The following is a 15,438-nucleotide window of genomic DNA, read 5'->3' on the forward strand; positions in this document are numbered from 1 at the left end:
GGACACCAATTTAGGTGGTATCACTGGGATAATAGGCATTTACATAAATGAAACTTACTCTAATAGGCAGAAATATTATTTAGACACTTTCTTAAAAATTATCCCAAGGTTCATTGCAAGCTTCCTTTATTATTGAAGAAAAGATTCTTATCCAAAATTTGGTATTGTCTTTGAGTTTAAAAATAATGTTTTCAAGTTAGAACAAGCATGGCAATAGGCTGTGATAACTATAAGGAGGTGAACCTAAGTAATGATTCTATCCTGTAAAATGAAACATGTGAAAGTAAGAGAACATCAGTGAAAACAAAAACAAGTTAAAGATTATTAAAACTAAATTAACACAAATACTATAACACAGAAAAACATGAAATATGTAAGCATCCTAGGTCTGTGAAAATACAGAGCAGCCAAGATTCTATATAAACCAGTAGTAGCTGGTCAAGAATGAAACAAGAAAGTTAAAATCATGGATGATACATGAAGTGAACATCATGAAACTCCTGATAGCACTAAGAAGAAGAGCATTTCAGCTCTATGGTAATCTTCTCTACAGCATATAAATAACCTCAGCCTAATCATGAGGAAATATCAGGTAAACCCAAATTTAGAGTCATTCTACAGAATATCTGACCAATACTCTTCAAAACTCTCAAGATTGTTAAAAAAAAAAAAAAGTGAAGACCAAGAAACAGTGAAAAGGAGATGGGCAGACATGACTTCTTGTCTCCTAGATTGGAATCAGGAACAGAAATAAGAAATTATGGTAAAAACTGATAAAGTCCAAATAAAGTTATATATAGTTAATATAGATAGTTAATTGCAAGGTGCCACTAATAATTTATTTATCTTTAAAAATGTATCCACATGGTTATATAACAATTAACATTACAGAAAACTGAGTGAACACTGTATGTGAGTTATCTGTAGATGTTTGCAATTTACCTACTAGTCTAAAATTGTGCCAAAATTTTAGAAGTTCATGGGAAACAAAGAGAATTAACAGGGAAACTGGAAGAAGGGAAAAACTACAGAGAAGAAATGCAAAAGGGAAGACCTTGACAATGAAGGAGCAGGGTATACTAGTTTCAAAATTTGCATTGGTAAAAAAATACTTCCTTGGTAAGTGCAATTTAAATGTGATAACTGAACACAGATTTTGGAAAAGTTTTACCTTTTGGTAAAGTAGACTGATGTTCAAGTGGTTCCAATATGTACTTCATAGATGAACAAATTCTCAAACAAAAACTTTGTAATTATTAAGATATTAGTGTGCTTCCTTTATATTTTTACTATGGGAGTTAGCATGAAATGTCTTTTTTCTGTTATTTTTCATGTTAATGTAATATTAATGCAAGTAGAACAGAGTTGATGTAGTTCAGATACAATTCTAAGAATATAAGGTTAATCAATTCCTCCCTCCCACCCTCCCCCACCCTCCCAACCTACCTCCATCCCTCTCCCCTTTTTTACTTCTTCTCTTTCTATGTCTATGTCTATCTTTCCTTGTAAGTTACATTTAAATTTATATGAAATTCAATGGTTTAATGAATTTCTCTGGTAAGTGAACAGCAATAAGTAAAAAGTAAAACCCTATTTCAGCAGGAATATTAGGCAATGACTATCAAAAATATCAAATGGAAAGGTGAACATTTCACCAATACACAGTAAATTTCAAAATAATCACAGATCATCAAAACTGTAAGAGTATAATATTCTTAACCAATGGCTTGACAAAAACATAAAACAAAGCATCACAAAAATATATTTGCAGCAATACTGATACAGTCATTTTATTTTTTTCTTTTAATTTTAGCTCCCACATACAAGGGAGAAATCTGGTATTTGTATTTCTCTGTCTGGCTTACTTCACTCAATATGATGTCTTTCAGCTGCATCTATTTTGTGAATTGTATAATTTCAGTTTTAATAGTTGAATACTATTCTAATTTTTATGTATATGCCTCCATGTCAGCCTCCATGCCCATTTTTTAATTTGATTTGGCCTATTTTTTTGATGTTGAATTTCTTGAGTCGCTGACATATTCTGGATCTTAATCCTTAATCAGATAGCATGCAAATACATTTGCCATTCTGTAGAATGTTGGCTATACTTAAGCTTCTGATTCTAATAAGATTCAGTATGTTTAGTTTTATTTCCTGTATGTTGGGGGTCTTACCCAAGAAGTTACCACCTAAACCAACATCTTAGAGTATTTCCTGTTAACTTTCTTCAAGTAATTTCATAGTCTCATGTCATAAACTTAGATCTTTCATCCATCTTGAGTTGACTTTTGTATATGGTGAGATGTATTGAATTAATTTCTATATATATATACTATATATAATATGTAATACATATATTATATATATGCCAGCACCACAAAATGAATATTTTATTCTTACTCACATGTATGATCTGTGCACTTTTGTCAAATATCAGTTGGCTATATGTATGTGGAATAATTCCTGGGCTCTCTGTTCTGTTCCACTGATCAATGTGTCATTTTAGAGATCTTTCATTGCTTTGATTAAGCTTATTCTTAAATATTTGATGTTTTTTCTGGTGGCAATTATGAGATTTCTTGATTTCTCTTTCAGTGAGTTCATCACTAGCATATAAAAATCTACTGTGTCTTCTATGTTTATTTTGTAACCTGCCATTATACTGAACTGGTTTATCAGTTCTAACAGCTTTTTGGTGGAGTGTTATGTTTTTCAATGTACAGCATCATCTTATAGGCAAACATGGATATTTTGACTTCCTCCTTTCCAATTTTGAGGCCCTTTCTCTTAATTGCTCTTGCTAATTCTTCCAGTTCTATATTGAGTAAGAGTGGTTTATTTTCATGTTGTATCGTTATTCAGTTTTCATAACACAGTGATACTTGCCTCATTGAAAGACTTACAAAGTTACATCTTATGCAATGTTTTGGAATAGATTGAGAAAAGCATTGAAGTTATTTCCTCTTGAAATATTTGTACAATTCAGTAGTAAAGCCATTAGGTTCTGGACTTTTACTTGAGAAATAATGTTGATTACTGCTTCAATCACATTGCTTGCCATGAGTAAGTTTAGCTTGTCTGTATCATCCAGATTTAAACGTGGTAGATTAATTTATCCATTTCTTTGAGGTTTTCCAGTTTGTTACCATATAGTTTCTCATAGAAGTTTCTTATGATCCTTTGTATTTCAGTGGTGTCATTGTAATATCTCCTGCAATTCTAATTTTTGTATTTTTCTATTTTTTCTCTTGTTAGTCTGGCTAATAGTCTATTTTGTGTATCTTTTCACATAATCAGCTTTTTGTTCTGTTGACCTTTGGTATTTGTTTAGTTTCAATTTCATTTATTTCCTCTTGTTCTTGGTATTTTAAACCTTTGTTATTCATCATTAGGTCATTTATTTGCCATATTTCCCTTTCTTTAATGTAAGTGCTTTATGCTGTAAACTACCCTGTTAAAACTACTTTAGCTGTACCCCACAAATTTTGATATGCTATGTTTTCATTTTCATTTATTCTTTTTTTAAACTTTTCTAGAGTAAGACATATATTTTTTAAAGATTTATTTATTTACTTGAAAGGTGGAGTTACAGAGGCAGAAAGAGGGAGAGGAGGAGGGGGAAGGGCAAAGGGAGGGGAGGGAAAGGGAGGGGAGGGAGGGAAGGAGAGAGGGGGAGAGGATCTTACAACTACTTGTTCACTCCCCAAATGGTCACAATGGCCAAAGCTGGGCCAATCTGAAATCAGGAGCCTGGAGCTTCTTCCAGGTCTCCCATGTGGATGCTGGGGTGCAAGCACATGGGACATTTTCTACTGTTTTTCCAGGCCACAGTAGAGAGTTGGATCAGAAGTCGAGAAGCCAGAATTGGAACTGGCGCCCAAACAGGACACTGGTGCCATAGGTAGAGGCTTAACCCACCATGCCACATCATCAGCCACTCATTTTCATTTAATTCAAGTAGGCTTATTTACTTTTAAATTTCTTAAATGACACATTGATCATTTGGTAGCATGTTAACTTCCATGTACTTATGAGTGTTCTTCTCTTCTTTTTGTTAAATTTTTATTTGACAGAGTTAGACAGTGAAAGAGAGAGACAGAGAGAAAGGTCTTCCTTCCGTTGGTTCATCCCCAAAATGGCTGCCATGGCCAGAGCCATGCTGATCCGAAGCCAGGAGCCAGGTGCTTCTTCCTGGTCTTCCATGCGAGTGCAGGCACCCAAGCACTTGGCCCATCCTCCACTGCCTTCCTGGGCCACAGCAGAGAGCTGGACTGGAAGAGGAGCAACCAGGACTAGAACCCAGCACCCATATGGGATGCTAGCACCGCAGGCAGAGGATTAACCAAGTGAGCCACGGCACCAGCCCCTTCTTGTTGTTAATTTCTAATTTTATTCCTTTGTTACCTGAGAAGACATCCAGTTTGATTTCAATATTTTTCAATTTACTGAGGCTGGATCTGTGGCCTAATATATGGTCTAGCCTAGAAAATGTGGGGTTTTTGTTTGTTTGTTTGTTTTTGTTCCAAAGAGACCATTTGGCTGAAATGTCCTCCAAATGTCTGTTAGGTCCATTTGCTCAATAGTATGGTGAAAATCCAATGTATCTCTATAGATTTTCTGTCCAAATGATGTTTCCATTGATGACAGTGGGGTGTGAAGCCACCCACTATTATTGTATTGGAGTCTATCTCTCCCTTTAGGTCATACATAAACACACACACACACACACATAATTGCTATAACTTCTTGCTGAATTGAACATTTTATCAAAAGAATTGGGGTCTTGAAATGTATTGCCTGTAGAGCTGAAGTTTTAGTTACATTAATCACTAGCTTAAGCAGGTAGTTTTATCTCATCACTCCTGTGCCAAGGTTTATTACCAACTCATAGACCGCTGCAGAATGACTGTCATTCCCTCTACTCCTTGTATGCCATTCCAGCACAAATGAAGCTTGTCTTTTTCCCAGGTACTAATCAGCACCACATCACCTGATTAGAAATGATTAACTATCATCTTCAGAGGCAGAGTCTGGGCAACTAGTCTTTTTAAACTAAGGGATGATAAGAGTGGAGGATATGGCCAGTATATAAATTTTTTTAGAAATCGATATTTTCTTTTTGTGGTCGCAAAGTCCACATCCAAGTAAGGGAGTCCTATCCAAGTAAGGGAGCCCAAATGATAATTTGGGGAGGGGGGAATTCCACATCCTTTTCTGGAGCCACTTTAAGGTGTGCTATTGGGGTGGCCAACATTGTGGCACAGTGGGTTAAGCTACCACTTGCAATGCCAGCATCCCATGTGGATGTCAGTTCAAATCTTGGCTGCTCCACCTCTGATCAGCTCCATACTAATGAACCTGGGAAACAAAAAGAAAATGGTCCAAGTCCTTGGGCTCTTGCACCCACATGGAACACCTAGAGGAAGCTCCTGGATCCTGGATCCTGGCTTTGGCCTGGCTCAACCTCGCCCATTGCAGACGTTTGGAGATTTAACCAGCAGATGCAAGATATCTTCTGTCTCAATCTCTCTCTCTCTCTCTCTCTCTCTCTCTCTCTCTCTCTCTCTCTTTCTCTCCCCTTATCCCCCTCTCCCTCTTTAACTATGCCTTTCAAATAAATAAAACAGGGAGTCACTATTGGGAAACATTCTGTACAAGGTAGTTTAGTTTTTAAGATTCCTTGTGAACTTTTCTGAAGAAGAAGGATGCCGGAGAGTGTGATAGTCCCATAACCCCCTTCAGCACCAATGACATAAAATGACTTCCATTAGCTGAATTAATCTTTTTGAACAGGCCAAATCTAGGTATGATTTGCTTTATTAACATCTTGACATTTTTACCACTGGCAGTTATGAAAGGGAGAATTTTCACCCAGCCATAGAAATGATCCAAAATTAGCAGCAAATATCTTGTCTTCCCACCTCAGGAATTTTTGAAAAGTGTATGTGACTACTTTGAAATTCCTTAACCAAGGAGGTTTTCTGTAGTTTGATTTTTTCCTATCTTTATTTTCTTTATTTATCCTCTAGCATTTTTTTTTTTTTTTGCTAAACTGAGGCTGGAGCCTTAATGTTACTCTTGGGAATCTGGGATTAGGCTGTATAAATTTTTAAAAAGGTTTGTCAGAGATCTCATTTGCAATTTTGGGTTTTACAACTTTTTATAGAATTCTCTTTTTGGTGACCATTTACATGAACTACAGCCATATTCTGTGAGAAGTAAGAGGATTTTTAGGATTTTATTGCTTTCTCAAATACTAGGATTTTTTTTCCTTACTGTTATAAGGGCTCTCTCTCTCCTGATTTTTTAAAGGTATGTACATTTAACTGTATTTAGATTCTGTATACGTAGTCCCTTTCTGACCCTCGAGGAGTTTTAATGCATAGTTGACAGCATACAATTACAGGTCTGAGTTGACCTACTGTTAGACAATCTTCTAGGCTCACATAATGATTGAGTGTTACCATAAATGAAAGAACAACCACTGTGCCTTTTTTCTCTATTACTCTATTACACTCATAAACAACCTCATCTCATTGTGTATTGCAGATTTCTATAAATCCGGTCTGTCCTTCCTATGATACTTTATGCTGTCTATGCAGTTGTGGTTTAACTTTGTCTGTTTTTGTCCCCTTTTCACAGAAAACTAATGGGAATTAAGTAGGTTATCTATTGTTAATAATAAATCATTACTTTTTAATAATATGGCCTCATACTTCAAAATTCAGGAGTCTGCCAGCCATCTCCCAGCCCTCTAGCTTAGGGGAGAGGGAGTGGGAAAGGGGAGGGTTGCGGGTGGGAGGGACGTTATGGGGGGGAAGCCATTGTAATCCATAACTGTACTTTGGAAATTTATATTCATTAAATAAAAGTTAAAAAAAAATTTTGACCTGAGGTGAAGTGTTCACTAACAGGGCTAGAGGTCCTGAAGAAACATCACCTTTCTGGTCTTTTCTACTAACAGGGCTGTCACTGCCACCATTTGTACACATTTAGACCATCCTCTTAAAAAGGGTCAAAGAAGTTTGGAAACAAAAACAACATGTTTTTTTTATCCTCATGTCTGAGTAAGTACCCCCAAGACCCAAATAGATCAAATGGTTTTTTGGAAAGTGGAGCCGTAACAAGGGCATGTTTTAATTATTTTACTCTTTGTTTAATGTTTTTTTTTAGACAATCGAATGGGTTCAGGATTTTTTTTTAACAATTTATGATATAGCCTTTATTTTTGAGCATATGTCAGCTCATATCCTGCAATAACTGGTCAGTCCCAAAAGCCTGTTTAGCTCCCTCACTGTTTGTGGCGGAGGCAGATTCACCACACCAGATATACTTTGGAGGTTCAATTTTGTCTTTGTTTTTTTTGTTTGTTTGTTTCTTTTTCATTGTTGTTTTGTTTCTTGGATTTTTTAATTATTAAGGTGTCCCAAATAGTTTACCTCTTTTTTTTCTTTATCAAACTATTTTGGAGACTAATAATCCTTTTTTTCCAAAAAGTTAAGCAGTCCACCTTAAGGAGTTTCCCACTACAAAGAAAAGGTTCCTTGTTTATTAGGTCCAAGAGATAAGCCCACAATGTGCCTTTTAAATCCACATTAAACCATTTCTCTTCCAATGGCATCTTATTAAGAAGGGTGTAAGGACTGGGCGCTACAGAGTGTTGGGCCTGGACAATTTGACTTATAGCTCTTAAGTCCTCCTCCCTTGTCACAAAGACTTGTTGTTTCTCTCTTAATAGTCTCTAAATTGATATTTTTACCCACCCATCAATCTTTCGTCATTTCTTTGTTATACCAGGCCAACTGTTGATTACAAAATTAACTTTTAATAGTCCTTGTCCCATTGGTTCTTCTGAATCCAACCCAGAGTACTTTTTCAAAGTTGACTTCTGAGTCTTTGTAGGAATACAGAGAATGTTTCTCACTGCTGTTGGACTACAAATGCCTTTGAGACATTTTGTGACCTGACAGGTATCTTCTCTTTCTTTTCTTTTAAATTTTTACTTAGTATCTGAGGTCTTGCATTTGGGTACAGTCACTGGGAAGAGGATGATGACGACAATGATTATTATTATCATTATTATCCCATTTGGGGATAATATTTGGAGGAAAAAACTTTTGGCCAAGTAAAACAACAATATGTAATCATAGATTTTTCCATTATTTTTAGACCAGGAGCACTGCCCCACAAAAGACCTCCACATTTCCCTAATACACTGTCCAAGGGAATGTTAGAGTATTTATCAGCCCCCTACCCACAGCAACTTCCTTGATTCTCTGGTATTCTCCCTGTGACTAAATTTTGTGTGCTCATCCCCCACTACTGGAGGTATTTGTATACCCCCAACACACCCCAAGACTTGTTTTATATTTATTAATTAACATTAGTGAGAGTTGGAATTCTCATCTGGTTGTCTATTGTAGTCAAAATTCTGTACACTTTTCTGGCAGTGAATTTGGCATATGGTGGCTTGACAGTGTTAAGGTATGTTCCTTTTGTACCCATTTTGCTTAAGGTTTTTAACATGAAAGGATGCTGTATTTTATCAAATGCTTTCTCTGCATTTATTGAGATAATCATGTGCTTTTTATTCTTCAGTGTGTTAATGTGATAGAACACATTTATTGATTTTTGAATGTGGAACCATCGATGCACCCTTGGGATAAATCACAGTTGGTCCTATTCGATGATCTTTTCAATGTGCTGTTAGATTCAGTTAGCTGTATCTTGTTGAGGATTTTTCTATCAATGTTCATCATGGATTTTGGTCTATAATTTTTTATTTGTTGCATCTTTTTGGAGTTATGGAATTAGGATGACCCAGGCATCATAGAAGAAGTCTGAAAGGATTTCCCCACTTTCAATTATTTTGAATACTTTAAGTAGAATTGAGATTAATTCTTTAAAAGTTTGGTAAAATGGGCCCGCGCCATGGCTCAATAGGCTAATCCTCTGCCTGCGGCACTGGCACACCAGGTTCTAGTCCCGGTCGGGGCGCTGGATTCTGTCCCGGTTGCCCCTCTTCCAGGCCAGCTCTCTGCTATGGCCCAGGAGCACAGTGGAGGATGTCCCAAGTGCTTGGGCCCTGCACCCGCATGGGAGACCAGGAGAAGCACCTGGCTCCTGGCTTCAGATCAGCGCGATGAACCAGTCGCAGTGCGCCTGCCGCGGTGGCCATTGGAGGGTGAACCAACGGCAAAAGGAAGACCTTTCTCTCCGTCTCTCTCTCTCTCTCTCATTGTCCACTCTGTCAAAAAAAAATTTTTTTTAATAAAAATTAAAGAAAAAGTTTGGTAAAATGCATCAGGGAAGCCATGAGTTTTTCTCAGTTGGGAATGTGTTTATTACTAATTCAATCTGTCTTATTTAATGGTCTATTTAGGTTTTCTGTGTCTTCATGCCTTAATTTTGGTAAATTGTAAGTATCCAGAAATCTAAACATATTTTCTAGATTTGCTGATTTTTGGCCTTAAACCTGTTTGTAATAATTCCTAATAACCCTTTTTTTATTTCAGAGGCATCAGTTGTAACATCTACTTTCTCATCTCTGATTTTATTAATTTGGGCCTTCCCCCATTTTTGGCTAGTTGGGCCTTAGTTTGTCAATTTTTGGTTCTATTTTTTTTTCCAAAAAACCCTGTATTTCACTGACCTTATGTACAGTTCTTTTTTGTTTGCAGTTTTATTTCTTCTCTATTTTTTATTTTTTATTTTCTCCTACTAATTTGGGGTTTATTCTGTTATTATTTTTCTAGGTTATTGAGATGCACTGTTAGATCTGTTATTTAATATTTTTCCAATTTCTTGATGTAGGCACTAATTGCTATAAATTTTCCTCATAATAATGATTTTGCTGTATTCCACAAGTTCTGTTATGTTCTGCTGTCTTCTTCATTTGTTTAAACTTTTTTATTTCCCCCACCCCCTTTTTTTGTTTTTTGACAGGCAGAGTGGACAGTGAGAGAGAGAGAGACAGAAAGAAAGGTCTTCTTTTTCTGTTGGCTGACCCCCCAATGGCTGCTGTAGACACTGCGTTGATCTGAAGCCAGGAGCCAGGAGCCAGGTGCTTCTCCTGGTCTCTCATGCAGGTGCAGGGCCCAAAGACTTGGGCCATCCTCCACTGCACTCCTGGGCCACAACAGAGAGCTGGACAGGAAGAGGAGTGACTGGGACAGAATCTGGCACCCGACCAGGAATAGAACCCCGGGTGCCGGTGCCGCAGGCAGAGAATTAGCCTATTGAGCCATGGTGCCGGCCTTTATTTCCCTTTTGATTTCTTCTTTGACCCACTGTTCATTTAGTAGTTGTTTAGTGTTGTTCTGTCACCATGAATCTGTATACTTTCTAGAGTTTCTTATTTTTGTTCATTTCCATCTTCATTCCATGGTTCTCAGAAAATATACATGTTATGATTTCATTTTTGTAATTTGTTGAGACTAGCATTTGGACTAGCATATGGTCAATCTTAGAAAATGTTCCATGTACTGATGAATGTGTATTCTACAGCTGTGGGATGAGGCATTCTATAGATATCATTTAGATTCATTTGGTCAATAGTGTCAACTAGTTTTGTTGTTTCCTTATTTTTTATTTTATTTTATTTTTTTGCCTAGTTGATCTATACATTGATCAAAGTAAGGTGCTGAAATTCCTCATTATTCCTGTATTGGAGCATATGTCTCCCTTTAGGTCCATTAAGATTTGTTTTAAGTAGCTGAGTGCTCTAGCATATACATAAAATGCATATACATAAATTCATCTACATTTACTATAGTCCCAATAATCTTTTGAGCTGATCCCTTAATCATTTTATAATAACCTTGTCTCTTTGCACAGTTTTTGTCTTCAAGTCTATTTTGTTTGATATTAAGAAAGCTACTCCAAGCTTGTTTTTCTTTTCCATTTGCAAGGAATCTTTCCATACTTTCACTTTCAATCTGTGCATCTTTATTGTACGTTGTGATTCCTATAGGCAGCATATAGATGGGCTTTGCTCTCAATTCATTCAACCAGTTTGCATCTTAATTGAAGACTTTAGTCCATTTACATTCAAATTTATTATTGATAAGTAAAGATGTGGTCTTGTCATTTTTCTGTGAATATTCCTTTTGCTTGATTTGGATCTGCTTTGTACCGTTACCAGGAGGTTGTCTGCTTTCACATTCTTGCATAATGCTGGTTATGCTTCTCTGTTTCTTGATATATAGCACATCCTTTAAAATCATTTGTAAGGATTGCCGACTGATGAAAAATTCTTTCAATTTCTGTTTATTCTGGATGGCCTTTATTTCACCTTCATTTATAAATGAGAATTCTTTCAGGTATATTATTCTGGAATGACAGTTTTCCTTTAAGGACTTGGTCTACATCTCTCCATTCTGTCCTAGCATGTAGGATATTTGCTAAGAAATCTGCTGTCAATTTAATTGAAGATCATTCAAAGGTAATCTGGAATTTCTCTCTTGCACATTTTTGAATATTTTCTTTATGTTTTATTTTTGAAAGTTTGAATAAAATGAGTCACGGTGAAGACTTCTCTAATCAATTCTATGTGGAGTTCTATGTGTTTCCTGTACTTGGATGTTCATATTTTTTCCAAATCAGGGAATTTTCTGATAGTATTTCACTGAATATATTTTCTTTTTTTAACTTTTATTTAATGAATATAAATTTCCAAAGTACAGCTTAGCTTATGGATTAAAATGGCTTCCCCCCATAACGTACGTCCCTCCCACCCGCAACCCTCCCCTTTCCCACTCCCTCTCCCCTTCCATTCACATCAAGATTCATTTTCGATTCTCTCTATATACAGAAGATGAGTTTAGCATACATTAAGGAAAGATTTCAACAGTTTGCTCCCACACAGAAACATAAAGTGAAAAATACTGTTTGAGTACTAGTTATAGCATTAAATCTCAATGTACAGCACACTAAGGGCAAAGATCCTACATGAGGAGTAAGTGCACAGTGACTCCTGTTGTTGACTTAACAAATTGACACTCTTGTTTATGGCCTCAGTAATCACCCTAGGCTGTTGTCATGAGCTGCCAAGGCTATGGAAGCCCCCTGGGTTCACTGACTCTGATCATTTTTAGACAAGGCCATGGTCAAATTGGAAGTTCTCTCCTCCCTTCAGAGAAAGGTACCTCCTTCTTTGATGACCCATTCTTTCCACTGGGATCTCACTTGCGGAGATCTTTCATTTAGGTTTTTTTTTTTTCTTTTCCCCAGAGTGTCTTTTGGCTTTCCATGCCTGAAATAGTCTTCTAATCAATTATTTTTCACTTTTCAGGAATGTCTTTCAGGAATGCCTAAGGCACATATATTTTTATTTATTTTATTTTTTTATTTTTATTTTTTACAGGCAGAGTGGACAGTTAGAGAAAGAGAGAGAGAGAGAGAGAGAAAGGTCTTCCTTTGCCTTTGGTTCACCCTCCAATGGCTGCCACGGCCAGCACATTGCGGCCAGTGCACCGCGCTGATCCGAAGCCAGTAGCCAGGTGCTTCTCCTGGTCTCCCATGGGGTGCAGGGCCCAAGCACTTGGGCCATCCTCCACTGCACTCGCAGGCCATAGCAGAGAGCTGGCCTGGAAGAGGGGCAACCGGGACAGAATCCAGCGCCCCAACCGGGACTAGAACCCTGTGTGCCGGCGCCGCTAGGTGGAGGATTAGCCTATTGAGCCGTGGCGCCGGCCTTAAGGCACAATATTTTGTTGTCTCATGGTATCCCAAAGATCCTGAACACTGCTTTTACTTTTTTAAATTATTTTTCTTCTTTTTTTTGTCTGAGATATTTCAAAAGTTTTGTCTTCCAGATTAGATATTCTTTGTTCTGCCTCAACAAGTCCATTCAATAGGCTTTCCACTGTATTTTTCATTAGGCATATTAATTCCTTCATTTCTAATATTTCAGTTTCATTTTTATTTAACATTTCCAAGCTGAATTTCTCAACCATGTCATTCACAATTTCAATTAAACCATGTAATTGCTTCTTGATTTTTGAGTAAATGTACATTCCTTTGAATTACTTTTTAGGCATTTCATCAATCTCCTCATCTCAGCAGTCTAATATTAAAGTACTACCATGCTCCTTTTGGGGAGTCCTATTTTCTTCCCTGTTCATTTTTCTTACATTTCTATGCTTCCTTTTACACACTGCAGAAACACTTGTTGATATCTCCTCTGAAGTGTTTTTTTCAGCATGTGCCTCTAGTTGTTGTGGCATGCCAGTGCCTTCAGGGGATATCCAAAGGTATATGCTGGATGGAGCCAGGGATCTCTGGCCACCATTTTTGGGTGGGGCAAAACTTCAGGATAACACCCAAGTTATGCATGGCAGCTCTCCTCTGTACTCCACAGGGGAGAGGAGATGAACACTCTGGTTGGTGTGATCACTGTCTCTGCCCTTCTCCATGCCAACATGAGCCTCTCTGTGCCTGTACTCCCCACTCCCTGTCACATGAACCACACAATGAAGCTATGTACCCTGCAGAGTGAGCATGGAGCACTTTGCAATGTCCACTTTGAGTACTCAGGGACTTCTGAGCTTCTGGAGTAGTGTTCAGGAATTGTCCAAAGACTCAGCCACACCCCATACCCATGTCAGTTTCCCAGCCTATCACAGTCACAGGATTCACAGAGTCACAGGTTGCAGGGCTCCCCACACAGGCTGCAAGGAATCTTTCTCTGGCCTGTGAACCTGCACACCCAGAGAGAAAGCCACCCTGTCCCTGAATCTCATGCTTGGGTGGGAAGAGTTGAGGGGAGTAACATGCCAAGTAGGCACCTACTCCACCTCCACCTAGACTCAGTCACTAGAGACTGCAGAGTTCTCCCTCTAAAAAATCCACCAGGTCGCATGGCATCCTAAAGCCTCCAGTCACCCTAATCTGGGAAGATGGCACAGCCCCCAGTTTGCACAGTGCCCTGTTATGGGGAGGGGGTGATACAATGTGCCCTTCCTTCACAGAGTTAAATGGGCAATCTGCCCCTGCCAACTCATCTGTCTAGACTCAAGGATAGTGGGGACTATGAAGCTCTCCTTCAGACAAGATCACCAGTGGAGCACAGTCCTCTGCAAGCTCCTCCCACATCACATGGAAAGATGACCTCTCCAATAGACCACAGAAGTCACTGCTGGTGACCTGAGAGCTTCTCTGTCAGGTGGCGGCTTTATCTGCTACACCACAGCACCGGACCCCAGATCCTCTTATTTCTGCAAATTTTTCAATGAAACTTCTCTCTAAATCAAAGAGTCTCCCAGGAACACATATCTTTCCTGTGTTTCTGATATCTTTCTTAGATTGAAATCAGCACATCTCTTCCCTATTCAGTCATCTCAGATGATGAACCCAAGACATTACTAGTAGTCTTGTAAGGGTGTCTGATAAGCTGGCACACCCAGGCCAATTACAGCAAGCATTATGAAGATGAAAAGTCTCAAACTGAAGAAAAATAATTACAAATTGTGTGCTTCATAAAGAACATGTATCTAGAACATATGATTTCTAGAATTCAAAAATACAGAATTAAACAACCCAACTTTACAGTGGATGAATACAACAGAAAGTTCACCAAAAAGATAGAATAGCTAAATGGGCCCATTAAAAAAGGCTCAACTTAATTATACATCAGAAAAATGTTTACCACTATACTCCACTAAAATAATCTTTTAACCCAAAAGACAACATCAAATGTTTAAAAGTATGCTACAAAAAATTCAGATGTTGCTGATGTGAAATGCATATTGGCAGATTCACTATAGAAAACAGTGTAATGATTTCTAAAAATATGAAACACACTCTGACCACGTGTCACATTAATTTCACTCTGAAGAATATATACAAAAGAAAGAACTAATTTGTATGGACAGAAAACACATCAGTAGTTTCCAAGGGCTAGGAACAAAGGACAGAGATGAACTTAAATGGGCATGAAGGAACTATTTGGGGCAATAGAAATGTTCCACAACTGGATTGCGATCATGTTCTTACACTGTACTTAGAATTAGTGATCATTTAGCTGTGCACCTACAATGAATGGGTTCTGTGGTATGTAAATTATAGCTCAATAAATGTTAACATTAAAGTATTATTAAAATGGCCACTTATAAGACAGCCTCACTTAATTGTACCTTTTATCTCCCATCAAAATTCACATGGAATATCCACAGAAATATCTGTTCAACAAATAAATGAATAAAGTATTTCCTTTTCCACTAAAAATAATAATGAAAGGGTCTCAAGTAAAGTCAGATGCAAAGGAGAAGACTGAGGAACAAGGTTTGAGCTAAATGTTACTCTTCTTGCATCACTCTCTTCATCAGACTCTCCTAGCTATCATTCCAATAACACACTTAATTTTTCTATAATACCAAAATGACAGATAGTATACAAAACAGATAATTTTGACTTATACATTTGCTTTGCTATCAA

At 37.5% G+C, this 15,438-nt stretch overlaps 1 protein-coding gene across 5 annotated transcripts in view; it reads right to left on the reverse strand.

Annotated features, from left to right (window-relative positions):
- LOC103352162 (disintegrin and metalloproteinase domain-containing protein 32) overlaps nucleotides 1-15,438 on the reverse strand; it is a 117,985-nt gene that overhangs the window by 89,751 nt on the left and 12,796 nt on the right. The gene's annotated exons all lie outside the window — the stretch shown is intronic.

Source organism: Oryctolagus cuniculus, unplaced genomic scaffold (genome assembly GCF_964237555.1).
Source record: "Oryctolagus cuniculus unplaced genomic scaffold, mOryCun1.1 SCAFFOLD_116, whole genome shotgun sequence".
Classification (NCBI taxonomy): domain Eukaryota; kingdom Metazoa; phylum Chordata; class Mammalia; order Lagomorpha; family Leporidae; genus Oryctolagus; species Oryctolagus cuniculus.